At 41.5% G+C, this 12384-nt stretch overlaps 1 long non-coding RNA gene across 6 annotated transcripts in view; it reads left to right on the top strand.

Moving 5' to 3' along the window:
• The first annotated feature begins 11070 nt into the window (after positions 1 to 11070).
• The window catches only part of LOC310756434, a 65600-nt gene continuing 64286 nt past the window's right edge, over positions 11071 to 12384 (top strand). For 2 of the 6 annotated variants that reach the window (XR_014544871.1, XR_014544872.1), the window contains exon 1: positions 11075 to 11258. This is a non-coding gene — a long non-coding RNA (uncharacterized lncRNA). Of the gene's footprint in view, positions 11259 to 12384 lie in introns of all 6 variants that reach the window. The other 4 variants (XR_014544869.1, XR_014544870.1, XR_014544873.1 and 1 more) reach the window with 4 other exon arrangements.

Below are 12384 nucleotides of genomic sequence, written 5' to 3' on the forward strand. Positions count from 1 at the left end.
AGTCTGCAGCCTTATGCAGAGCTAAGCATACCCAAGTCCAGTGATTTCAATCTGGTCTTACGGATTTCAATGAGTTAAGGGTTACCTCGTGGCATAGGGCTGGGCTGCATATCCCATACTGTTTGTAAGCTTCTCCCTGGCCCAACATTGTGAAGTAGCACTGGCATAATATGTCTTCAGATGAGCAAGATCTGCATGGAAAGAAATGTACAAACATTAAAAGCCCCACAGGAAGAACTACTACATAGAATAGGTTTTCAACAGCTTCATCCTATATTGTTAACATGAAGTGGTCACAACTGAACATCAGTTTATATCACACATGTATGAATTGTGATTTCTTTGAACTGGCCCCACATCTCTGTAATGTTTCGCCATCTGGGATCTGACAGGTACCACCATTATAGACCTTTTGCAAAACCTGACGATGCATCTGTTTTCTTTGATTTACTTTTGGGATGTGCTTGCTGGATTGATGGTTTTAGTTGTATCTTGTTACTGGATTTTTAACATTTTGGGGGGGGCTGATTGGTTTGTTATTTATTTCTGGTTTTATTAAGTTTATGTTGTTGTAGCCTATTATATCTTGCAAGCCAACTTGATAGGTCTTTCGCCCTTAAAGGTGACCTACAATATTTTTAATCATCATAATCTTTTGCTAGCTGCAATGTTTAGGGGTGCTTTGACTTGAAACATTGGGCACACTGCTCCCCTTTTGGAACAGGTTAACTCTGGTTAGAGCAGAGCTTTCCAAACTTTCCATGTTGGTGACACACTTTTTAGACATGCATCATTTCACGACACAGTAATCCAGTTTTCCTAGCAAACCAGAGGTTAAACTAACCCCTTTCCAGCCCCCGCAAGAGCACAGGGATTGTTCATGCGACACACCTACACACTGCAGCCGACACACTAATGTGTTTCAACACACAGTTTGGAAAACTCTGGGTGAGAGGGTGTCCATTTTTGTTAGTGGTTTGTCATGTCGATAAATTTCAAGTGCTGGGATCTTCTTAAACCTTTTAGAAGAAAAGTGTCTTTCATGGGTGGGGAAGGGCCATGGCTCAGTGAAGGAGCACAAGCTTTGCACAGAAAAGGCCCCAGGTTCAAATTCCTGCTATTTCCTGGGAGTGCTGAGAAAGATCCTGCTTGAAACCTTGGGTTGCTGCTGCCACTCATTGAAGACAAGGCTGAGTTAAATGGGTCCATGATCTGGTTTGGTATAAGGTCTACAAGCAAAAAACATTAGAAAAGTATTTTGTTTTGAAATATGAAATATGAAGCCAGCACCTGAATTGGTGCACTTTCGGGTCCTGTTTTTATTCCATGAACAACGCCTCAGCTTTGCCTACACATAGAACTAACAGCATGTCATCCTGGCATTTTAATATACTGTTATGATGAGACAATGTGTACCTATTACCAGAAACGTCCTGGAGGCAATGTTGGCCTAGTATGCTGAAGCCATAAACCATAGTATACAGCTGCCCTGATGGAATTTCAGATATGATAAGAGAGACCTGTTTAGATAAACTTCCTTTATCAACATAAATCCAGTGAGAACTTACACATTTGTCACTGAGATGGCACCTTTATGTTTTTCTCTTTCATTTCAAATCTGATGTAGCCTGCCTTCCTCCTACAGTTCCTCATCAGTAACTAAACACATACATTATTTCCCTCCAAAAGATTACATTATTGCATCCAGCAGCCTCGCAGTGGCATTCTTTGCATTCTCTAATTGTGCTCAAAACAATACTTGCTTGCCAATTGTTCTGGCAATGGAGTTAATTATAGAGGAACACCTACCAGCTGTCTGTACTGGTTCACTTTGCCTGGCTGCAGGCTAGAAAATCTGACTAGGTGAAAGGGCAGCAGTGATTATGTTTCTTAGAAAAGCTGTGCTGTTTAAAATAAAGCGTGTTTTGAAGCACGTTCTCACTTTTGCCTTAGAATGTTCTAATAGGATCTTTGAAAAATGTTGAGCCACAATGATACCAGTACACATGGGCTTTAACCTTCCACTTGCACTAGCTGTCCCTAGATATGAAAGCTCAACACCAATCCCATCCACTGTCCACGAATAACAGGGAGGGAAGGGAATTAAGGGTGGTGGAGGTGTGCAGGAACCATTTCTCCTTTCTTACATTGTTGCACAGGAGGATGGAGGATTTGTCCTATCTGTACTGAGATGGAGATGGGTATTTGTGTGTGTGTGTGTAAGAGTAGGGACCGGAATGCACATTGTAGCTTGGGCAAAAAGCCCTATGCATTAAGAGGGGAGATGTTGAAACAAATAAGCAATATGGGGGTAAGGTTAGGGGCAAAATGGAGTGCGAAAGGCAGGGGGCACCAAATTTTGGCATTGCACAGGGCACCGCTGAAATTTGAGACCCCCAAGGTCTGCTGTTTCTAGAACTTTAGGTATGTATGGTTAAAGTCGATTAAGGGGCATGGTTACCCTAACATAGGCAACTTCTAAGAAGAATAAAACTCTTTGTAGTTTGGGAAGTGTCAGTGAAAAACATTTAAAAGTGTGGGATGAATGATTAACGGGCAGACGTATAACCACCCCACATGCAAATCAGGATAAATGCTCATTGCTGCATCATCTTCCAGTAAAAAAAGCAAAACAAATGCCCAGTAAAGACTGCACATAGGCTAATCTCTGTGTAAACTTTGTGTATGAAAAGCAGGATCACAGGTCACCTGGAGGAGCCATCTGATTACCAGCCCAGTGGAATGAGCTGCTCAACCCAACCTGAGAAACGAGCTTCACTCTGAGAGCTGGCATAGAGCAGTTTGCATCTCCTGGTTGTGGCAAGGGGCCAGGCGCTGTCCAGAATCATTATTCCTGAATTACCTTGTGCTCAAATTGCCAAAGGTTTCATTAGGTTCCATGCAAATTAAACACAGCCTTTGGCTGTCTGAAATTCCACCAAGATGCATGGAAAAGCAAAGGAGGCCTTAAAGCTGCTCATTATTCCCTTCTTAATAATTTACAGATATGCAGGAATAGATTATATGGCTGTAATTCTGAACAACACCTGTCATCATCCCTGCCCATTGGCCATGCTGGGTCAGGCTTATAGATGTCCAACAACATCACAGGGTGGCGGGAGGTTGATTGGGTTTTCGTATGTTATTTGTGGTTTAAGATTGTGATCTGGCCTGCTGTATACACTAAATGCAAGTTGCAAGTCATGTGGATATGCTTGGCTTTCATCCAATTTATTTTCAGATTTTTAAGAAGATTTTTAAGTGTTCATGAACACTAGATGGCAGACGCAGCCTATGAAACAAGTTCAGCATGATTAAGTTTTGAAGGGAAGGAGGGGTAGGCAGTCACTTGATAGATCTGTTCCCTTTACAGAGCAGCAGGGATCTTTTTTCAAGTGTTTTTCTTTTAATGTTGAACACAAAATTGTCTTTAGCCACAGAAATTATTCCAGAATAAGCAACGGATGAGTTGACCAAGCAGCAGTTGGTGTTACAAAAAAAAAAGGAAATGTCTTAGCTTATACATAGGAAGGATAATGTTGAATCTTATGTTCAGTAGTTGGAGGTATAATGTATTTAAGGGCCACACCATCATTTATTTATTTATTTCATTGTGACATGTGAAAGCCTTGGATTTTTTCAATAAGACTTAACGACTTGACTAGACAATAAAGGGAAAGAAGTGACTGAATGTGCAGAACACCTGCGTTTACTGGTGTCCTCTTACTGGCATAATTGTGCATAATGTAGTTTAACATACAGTATATATATAGTAAAAAAACAATTCACTTTAAAAACCAAGAAATTATGCACACATAAAAAGACATAAGCACAGGGTAAAAGTTGTCCTTCAACAAGTGATTAAAGTAAGAAAACATCCAATATCTACAATGTCCAGGATAGTCACCAATGTTCTCTTCACTCAAGAGGCTACTGATCCTTCTGTAGTCTGTATGAGAAGCATTCACAAGCAGTGTATTTTGTTTCCACATAGAACAAGCAGTGAGATTGTAGATCTAGTTTAAACACCGAGAGAAGGCTCTGTCGCATATGCAAATTTTGTTCTGCATGCCATATAAAGTCCAGAGGTGTCTGAGAGTGAATTTTAGTTTCCAAATATGGTAAGTTTTCAAATAAGGATGTTGTCATCGGTGTTTACTTCATTCAGTACTAGCAATGTCACGTTTCACCGATCTCTGCCTTAGCAAAAGGGTTGCCGAGAGTTTAGCCAACTGTGCTAACACTTTATAAGCTCCACTATTTAAAAACACTTCCTCATATTACAGCTGTAAAGTACAATACAAAAGGGAAAGAGCAATTTGCTCTTAATATAGTTTTTGAGCTCCTCTGTTGGCAGAAATGGCTTGCTGGCAGCTTCCACATGATGGAAAAGCCTCTGCCTGCAAACTGAGGCAAAACATGGATATAGGCCTCCATTTCTTAGTATTAGTCTTTGGAAGCAACTGTATACTGGCTGGGAAATCCTCACTGGTCAGAGCACTCACAGGACTTGAGCGCTATTTGTAAATTAAATTCCATTCTATATGCCGTGGACTCGTTTAATAATAGTCCTTCTAAAAGATCCTTACATCACTAGGACATCAAGTTACTCTCCAACACTGCCAACTTGTTCTGTCCTTACAAATGATACATTTTTAGAGTATTTCAGTTATAGACTCTATCTTATTCCCAAGGCTTCTCAAACTCTTGTCTGAAGGACATGTTCTTGCTCCTTTTGCACAACTAGCCTGATAAGTGATAAGCACTTGCAGATAAGACTGAGGCACTGTTAATGGATGGATGGGAGACTGCCTCTTCTTGATGGGGTTACACTCCCTCTGAAGGAGCAGGTATTTAGCTTGAGGGTACTTCTGGGTCCTTTGCTGTCGCTTGAGGCTCAGGCCTCAGCAGCACAGAGTGTCTTCCATCAGCTTTTGCTGGTGGCCCCGCTACGCCCCTGTTTGGACAGGGATAGTTTAACTACTGTTGTCTATGCTCTGGTAACCTCTAGGTTTGATTACTGCAATCACTGCAGTTGTAGATGGAGCTGCCTCTGAAGATGGTTCAGAAATTTCAGCTGATGCAGAATTCAGTGGCCAGGTTTCTCATCAAAGCAAGACATATAACGCCAAATGTGGCCTGATTGCTCTAGTGCTGATCAGTTTCCGGGCCCAATTCAAAGGGTTGGTTTTGATCTATAAAGTACTGCCTCTCCCCATAGGAAGCAACCCAGACCCTGCAATCATCATCTGAGGACCTTCTTTGTGTGCCTTCTCTGTGAGAGGTCTGGAGGGCAGCAACGTGAGAACAGACGTTTTCTGCATTGGCTCCCTGCTTGTAGAATGCTCTCCCCTTGGTTACATATCTTTAGACGCCAGGTAAAAACATTCTACTTCATCCATTCCTTTGGCTATTTAAACTATCTATGGTCTTTTAAACTGTGGGGGGCTGGTATTGGTTTGTTTTTTAAATCTATGTATGTTTGTGTTTTTAGATTGTAAACTGTCCTGTGATCTTCAGATGAAGGGTGATACAGAAATTAAATAAAGAAATAACATAAAAATAATTAATAAATTTGGGGAAGGAAGAAGGGGTAAATGGAAAGGCCAACACCCATACATAAGGGCTTCTGTCAAATTATCAACCTGACCAAAGCATGTTGGCTATTTGCAGTTTAGTTGCGCTGCAGAAAGCTTGCTGGGGAGACCACGCATTACAAGGAACTCAAAAATAACTTTAACAAGGTTTTAATAACAAAAACAAAAACTCCTTTTACACTAAACATATCAATAAGCATGACCCATCCACCAACCCAACCCCCAGGGTACTGAGAGAGCTAGGTGCTTCTCTTTATATACTATACCCAATTGCTGACACAGCTTAATTAACACAACTTAGCAGCACCTGCTATACTGTTTCACAGCTGTAAAACTGGGTCTCGTTATTTGCTCTGGTCCTTAAAGACTTACACATCTTGTGGAACAATAATGAACCTTCACATTTAAAGAGACCATTCAACAAAGCATACAAAGGAAGATTCTCCTAAGGTTTATCAAATATGCGTGTTTGTGTGCATACAGGTGTAGGAGTTCACCCACCATTAGATTCACAGTTAACTGGGTTGAAATATGCTGAAGGCAATTGATCACAATATGTTGTGATAGTTTTGCTGAGGTGTGTGTATGCAAATTGACATTAAGTTCTGCAGTTGTTTCAGGTTGAGGACAAAGCTTAGATCTATTTTATGCAAAGCTATCTGCTTCCCTCAGAGAAGCACAGGGCATAGGCTATCTGACCTGTAGCTGCTATTTTTATTTCATTTCCCCTGTGACTCTGCTCAAGAATGAACTCTGTTAGCACACCCACGAATGAGTCCAAACAAACAGTTTGGGATGCAGACTATCTGCAAGACAGAGAGATGATTTAGCTATTGCTTGCCCCTTTCGGTTCTGAGTTCTTATTCCCCTTAGCAACACACTGGCTGTAAGAGAAAAACTTATTCATGCTCTAGAAATGTAATATTTACTCAAAACAATTTTATTTGCCTTGGCTTCCTCCTGGTGCCATAAAGTGATAGCCAACATCAAGTACTTAAAAAGCCAGCATGTGCACATGACTCATATTTGTTATCCTTATTAATAAAAAAAGCTCATGTTTTTTGCTGTTTGGTGCAATCATGCGGGACTCAGGTCTGGAGCACGTCTTAAGCATAGCCTGTCTCTGGAATCTGCAGAGATTTGCCCTGCTCCATTTTTAGACCTTGTGGGTGGAAGGCTAGGTAGAAGCCAACTTTTTATGCCATTACATCACAAGAATCAAGGACTTTAGGCTGAGGGGTCCAAGACAATTAATGAAGAGCAGCTGCTCACATGAAAATCACAATAAGTATGTAAGTATTAATAAAACAGATTTTATTCACAGCAGGATAATCTCATAGTTGAAATTAAACATGCACACACACCCTTAAAGATGACTGGAAAAGGATTAGCATTCACAAAGCAAAGGTCCAGCTAAGCTCTAATTAACTGAGTTGTTAGCTAAGCTATTTACACCAACCAACAGACATTGCCCACCCAGTTATTTCACAAAATGGCAGATGCAATTACCAAAATTGAATCACTGCCCTATCTTGGCATGTCAAGGAGGTGACGAAAATGTGACTTGTATGGTTGCGGGCGGGGGGTGGGGCGCGCAGGTGGGCGGGCGGGCGGAGAATGAACAGGTTTTGAGTTTTCTCCATGAGGCACTTTTGAGCTATCTAGTTTGAAATTGAAATTTCTTAACATGGCATTGGGAAACCAACAGAAATCTATCTGCTAGAGCTAGCCACATATTTCTCAGGTTCTCTTAGCAGGCTGGGCAACATCTGTTCACCTTATCTAGAAGTGCATTTTTAAAAAGAGAGAGTCTGTCCACCTTCTTTCTACTTCTCTGTGCACTTATATATATTCCATGGGTCTGCAGTATCTGAGATTCTGCTAGAAAACACAGCTAGGGGTTGTAGGATAATGGCTAAGTGGGGAATAAATGGCAGCAGCCTCCCACAACAATACATTCTCAGACAGATGGTCCAGCTCACTTTGAGCTGGCAAATATTCCTTACACTTCTTTACTGAGTTAAGCAAGTTCTTAACTATTATGATGAATAATGTTCATATATGCTCACAGCAGGATGTACAGGGTGTTAGGGAAGGAGAAGTATCTCTGGTGGGAGATACTTTATGCCTCTTCTGGGATAGTTTGTCCACCTTTGGTCCCCACCCTGCACTCAGATTTTATCTGTGGCTCCTAGAAGCTGTCAGCATGTGACAGTGGCCTCACCCTGGGAACCAGCTTTGACTGGCTGGCTAAACAGGTGAGGGTAGTTGATGGGTCTCAAGCCCTCCGTTGAGTTAGGGACTTCTCCTGCATGTGAAGGGTGCAGCCTGCAACTTAGATGAGCAGGACATGGTGGGGATGATTTGCAAAATTTGTTTATGTGGGATTTATCAAACCCACTTTAAATCTGTGGTGTGTACACACCCTTGGATGGATCCTGACCAAATCAGCCAGGCTTCAAAGTGCTTTGGACCAAGGCAGGATGTTTTCCAAAGCTCCAAACCAAGGTACTAACTGGATCTTGTGGTTGGTGCACACCCCTACTACCTCGTATACATTTCATTTCAAGGAGGAAATGTGCCAAGTTCCTTGTTGCTGAGACATTGGGAATATGGCTGTCAAAGAACTATGTAGTCATTGGCCAGTTTAAGAGAATCGGGGAATGGAGTATGTGCAAGAAGGAGATTCACAGCAATATCTCCCCCAGAAAAGCAATAGTATCTTAAAAGGGCAAACCTGCTTTTGTCGACCAAAATGTAGCAATTCCAGCTCCCCCCACCCTTTTAAAGCTGTACCCTGGTCATGTCTCTTAGCACATAGTCTTTCATCTGAAAGCAAAGTGATAAGAAGATAAGAGCTGACCAAAGGTCAAATAAGCCTAGCATTTTGTTGTGACGGATGGTCAGCCAGAGGCTTCTGTGAAGCCTACAATCAGGGCATGACACCCAGGAAAGCAGGAGTGATTCACATTCTCGACATGTGGAACACCACATCATCAGAGTCTACTATGTGTATCAATTTGCACCAAACTGTGTATACAAGGAGAGCCTATCTGCAACACTGTTGGAGCACCGGTGTCATTTTCACATCAAAACTTTTCAATGATGGGAGTTATAATTTAATGAAACAGATCTCCCAACTTTTGTGGTCTTGACTATAGCGCTTCTGGCTCATGAGATTTCTTGGAACTTGAAATCAGCAGAATCCTGAACCACCTCACTTTCCTTGTAAATGAGAGTGCACTGGACAAAAAGACAAAAGTACATGATATCAGAGAGCTGACTCAGTTCCTGGAATCCTCGGGGACAGAAATGCTGATAAAGTGAGAGACAACCCTTTATGTGCTGAACCCAAACAACATTTGTCTGAAAACAAGGACTGTAGCAAGGATGCAATCTACTACAAGATTGCTGACGAGGACACCCTTAGAAGGCAAGAGATGGAATTGAACATATTTTACCAAGTTTGGCTACAACTATAGAGTAAAGGAAATTGTGAAAGAGAAAAGGAGGTTCCAATTTTGTTATTTGCCACTGGTGCCGAAAACTGGAAGGGAATTTTATTAAAAGTAGACTAGTTACATTCTTAGGCTGTGTCTGCATCTTTAAATGCAGGTGCTGTGGAAGTACTACTTGATGCAGGTGCAAAACCCAACTCCTCCCAATGGTGACATTCCTTTAAATAAAAAAGCTATCAATGTTTCATTACGCACATTGGCTCAACCTAGACACACACCAGTGCTGATTTGGACTTCTAGAAATCTACAAATGTAGATGTGAGCTTGGATTGATTTCCCCAGGCTCCAGTCATTGCTTTGATGCTGGGAAGCAGTGCTTGGACAGATTATCCAAAATTTGTGAGGTTTACAAATGGAACCCCTGCAGAAGAAAAAAAAAAGTATTGTTCTGTGTGAGTAAAGACATCACAGACTGTGACATCCTCCAGAAATGATGGAGACTTTTAAAAAAACCTATTCAGTGCTATAAATACATCATAAATAGAGGTCATTAAATGACAGGGAACAAGAGCTTTCCAATGTAAACAAATAAATTCTGCATTGTACTGCCCTCTCTGGCCTTATAAAACCAAGTTGAGCCAAGGAGTTGCAGTACATTGCATGACAATAGAACATAATAGAAATGATGCTGAGGGGGCGGGCTTTGTCATTGCTGTTCCAAAACTTTAAATGACACAAATGTGAAATTATAAGTCTGTCCATACTTGCCCCATGATTTACTCCCTGCTGTTATTTGATGCTGCAGAATTGCAAAAGACTGGAAAATATTATGATTTAATAGGAAAAATTTGGAGTAAATTTGGAAGAAGGAAAAGAAAAAGAAAAGAATCCTGGAATGGCGGGCACTATTACAAACTGAAAACACAGCTTGACTCTGGAACTTTCTTGTTAAGTTTATAGTTTAGTGCTAATGGGTTCGGCAAACAAACACTTGTGTTTATTGTGACAGAATGAACAGAATGTACTATGGGGACAGCATGATTCACATTTCCATAGGAGGCTTGCTGACTGAATTAAATATTGTGCCCCTCTGCTGTGGTTTGTTGAACATGCTGTGTTTGTCGACATGCTGCAGCCTTGTTCCATGAAAAGCTGATATCTGAGGTTGATAAAATATATCCTTTTATATTTTGGACACTCTGTCTGAGGTCTTCCTAGTAAATCAGCCTTGCTGTGGGTCTGTCTATTAAGTGGCTTTATTGTCTCTGGCTGCTTGTTTGATATTTATTTATACATTATCAACATTTTTATTTGTTAATTCGACTCATAAATGTTTATTTGTCCCCCACTTCCCCCCAATGGGAACCCAAAGCAGTTACTATGATACAAAAACAAATACAAAGGCAAACAATTAAAAATGCTATCTGCTAACAATCAGCCCATAAATTAAATAACAGAATCATAGAGCCCAGATTGATCTTAGTCTGGACCCCCGGGTTCTGAAATGAGGGGAAAGACAGATTGGTGGCTATGGTGACTAGGCCTTTGCTAAATTGCCACAGTGGGCCATATTCTGAAGAAGGTATGGATTTGCCGCTCTGGGCCCAGAGTATACACTGGTAAGACCCCAGGACAGGTGTGGGAAACCTTTGGTCCTCCAGATGTTGCTGAATTACAGCTCCTACCAGCTCCAGCAACCACACCTGCCCTAAGTAAAGCGCTGCCAAACTTTTTGGGCCAATGGGCACATTCAGAATTGTGAGAAAATTCCATCTGCCATGGAGGCCTGTAAAACAGGCCAGGCCACTGCAAACGAGCTGAGCAGGAAGAGCAAACATTTTCTTTTGGATTGTGGATTTTTGAGGGGATATTCACTGAGTTCACATCCGCACCATACATTAAAAGCAGTCTTATACTGTTAAGTATAGTAATTTAATTCACTGACATGGTAAATGCTTGCGTGCATTATTACCATGTGTTTAAGTGTGATCAGTTGGGGTAATCGAATTCTAGAGAGTTCTCTGGTAGTTCTCATGTGATTGGCTAATGTTGGTCACATGGAAGGTGTCTAGTAAAGGAGAGACTTCGTTTTATGTGGAGCACAAGTGTTTTAGAATCCACTTGTGAATGTTGTTAAATTGGATAGATCGTTGGAGTGCTTCTTTTCTGCTTTGAAAGAAAGAGAGCAAAGCTGCAGCAGAAGGTAAAAGTGGAAATCTCCCAGGGGAGCTGCAAGGCATGGCCTAATTGAGATATAGAAAGCTGAGTCCTGAGCTCTGGAAAGAGAGGAAAATGCAGTTGTTTGGCAGTTAGAAGAAGAGACTGTAAACCCATGCTTGGATAAGAATGTGACTGTACATATTATGATTTAATTCATCTATAAGTTTATGCAAGTAAGGTTTTTGAAAGTTAAGTCTGGATATTGGTTTAATTTCCAAAGAAGGGTGTCAGCCATATACAGTGGTACCTCGGGTTACATACGCTTCAGGTTACATACGCTTCAGATTACAGACTCCGCTAACCCAGAAATATTACCTTGGGTTAAGAACATTGCTTCAGGATGAGAACAGAAATTGTGCTCCGGCGGCATGGCAGCAGCAGGAGGCCCCATCAGCTAAAGTGGTGCTTCAGGTTAAGAACAGTTTCAGGTTACGTACGGACCTCCGGAACGAATTAAGTACTTAACCCGAGGTACCACTGTACACGATTTGAGCTTCTTAGCTGTGACATTTTGCTACCCTTTCTTCAACATTTCCCACTTTAACAGGCATAGCTTAACTGTAGTTTGTTAAGCATGGAGGGAACAAACCACAGTTCCCAGGATATTTGGGGGCTGTCTAAGTGGTATGAAAGTGCTTTTATGTATGGTGTGAATGTGACCTGCGACTTTTTGTTATGTACCAGCAGGCGCACTGTTGCCTCTGGATGCTATCATGGCAGCTCCAGCCCCAGGGGCACATCCCTAAGACAAAGGGAAGCTGTTTGGGGGACAGTAAACAGAAGTAGCATGATGAACTTTCGGCCTGGTGACCAGTCATTTACCAACAGAGAACCAAATTTTGGTTGTAAACAAATGAGAAATGAAGGGAACCAATTAGCAAGCAGGAAAAGCTTTCTGGGATGTTGGGGAGCTGAGAGAGGTCTCAGACCATTCTTCTCTAGGCTCCATATTAGCACCATCTCTATTTCACACAAACAACTCCCCCCCCCCCCGTCTTTTCTGTGTGCTGTACTATATCTTTTCTCTGGAATGCACACAGTAAGAAGAAAATGTTCCTTTTGGATTGCATTCTTGATGCTTGTCAAAACTTTGCCTTGAGACAGGCTTT

This window comes from Podarcis filfolensis (assembly GCF_964270895.1).
Source record: "Podarcis filfolensis genome assembly, chromosome: 1".
NCBI lineage: Eukaryota > Metazoa > Chordata > Lepidosauria > Squamata > Lacertidae > Podarcis > Podarcis filfolensis.